This window comes from Penaeus monodon, chromosome 15 (genome assembly GCF_015228065.2).
Source record: "Penaeus monodon isolate SGIC_2016 chromosome 15, NSTDA_Pmon_1, whole genome shotgun sequence".
Lineage (NCBI taxonomy): Eukaryota > Metazoa > Arthropoda > Malacostraca > Decapoda > Penaeidae > Penaeus > Penaeus monodon.
In genome coordinates, this window is record NC_051400.1 from 38,212,586 (window position 1) to 38,213,879 (window position 1,294).

At 36.6% G+C, this 1,294-nt stretch overlaps 1 protein-coding gene across 1 annotated transcript in view; it reads right to left on the bottom strand.

Annotated features, from left to right (window-relative positions):
- The window catches only part of LOC119582022 (CAP-Gly domain-containing linker protein 3-like), a gene marked incomplete at its 3' end in the record, with an annotated part of 68,768 nt that extends 67,768 nt beyond the window's left edge, over positions 1-1,000 (bottom strand). Inside the window, 1 exon segment of the mRNA XM_037930225.1 lies at positions 883-1,000.
- Positions 1,001-1,294: the final 294 nt, after the last annotated feature.

Genomic DNA, 1,294 nt, shown 5'->3' on the forward strand with positions numbered 1-1,294 from the left:
ATGTTTCTATGTTTGAAAGTAAGACGACGTACCCTGTCTTTTACACAAATAACAAAAGTCTGATGAATTAATTAACTATACACAAAAGGTAGTATAAGAGACCGTCTTTCAAGCTAATATAATGCTTTTTTGCTTAGGTAATACATTTAACAGTAATGTAATCCTCGTACATACATTTAAATTATTACTGATTAGATTTGCTTATAACTAACTTTGATTATTTAAGCAGTACATAAAGGTTTAATAACGGGTTAATTATTCCCCTAAAAATTAAGATTAATAGTACAAAGTTTTTTTTTTTCTCACGAAATTTATGGGCCTCGTTCACCCTAATAACCATATTATTCTCACATGATTACTATACAGGAATGCCTTTATCTTTCGCCATAGCAGGTGATGGTCCTGTGTTTACGGACTGGCCATATATCTCAATTAGTAAACCAGCATTTCCTATTCTCATGAGCTTCGGAAGGACGACCTATAATTATTTTTCTATACTTGTTTTATTATAGACGGCACTAATGTTTGTTCTAAATTTTTGTGAAATGGAAAAAGGGGGGGGGGGATCTATAAATTATAAGTAATTCACTTCCTTCTAAACTAGACAAAAATATGAAATTAACAATTACGAATAAGAAAATAACGGAAACATACTTTCAACAACCAGATCACACACTCAGTAGCAGAGTCACACGTCCAATGACAAAGTAACAAGATAACAAATTCACGTGATCAAAAACAAAATTTCGCTTCCCACCAAAGAATTCGGTGCATTTCACGCACGTCACACATTTCATAAATCTAAAGAAAATACCAATAACAACCCAGTAAAAAAAAAAAAAAATCCCAGCATTACAAACTTGAAATTATCACAGAACTTACCAATTAATGTATAGACTCAAGTCCCCCTAAAAATTCACGAGAACACACCAAGTCGAGGGAAGGGAAACCGAGCCAACAAAACGCCAGAGACACACGAGCGAACACGTCCTCTCTCAACCACTGCCAGAGCGACACTGAGAGCTCCAAGGCGGAACTTCCTCTGGGAAAAGTGGGATTTTAAGAGGGGGGGGGGGAGTTACCTCTCTATTTTGACGTCTAAATATTTTCGAGGTAATTAGTCCTACAGTTTTCAAGCTGGTTAGTCTCGGTATTTTATTGACGGTCAGTGTTTTCGGTTGGCCATTCGACTGTAAGGAGAGTTCGCCTTAGTGATAAATGGCCCTTTTTTACTTGTGGTGGTGGTGGAGACATTTCCTCTGGCTTGTGTTAGGCTTTCAAGCATATTAGGGGA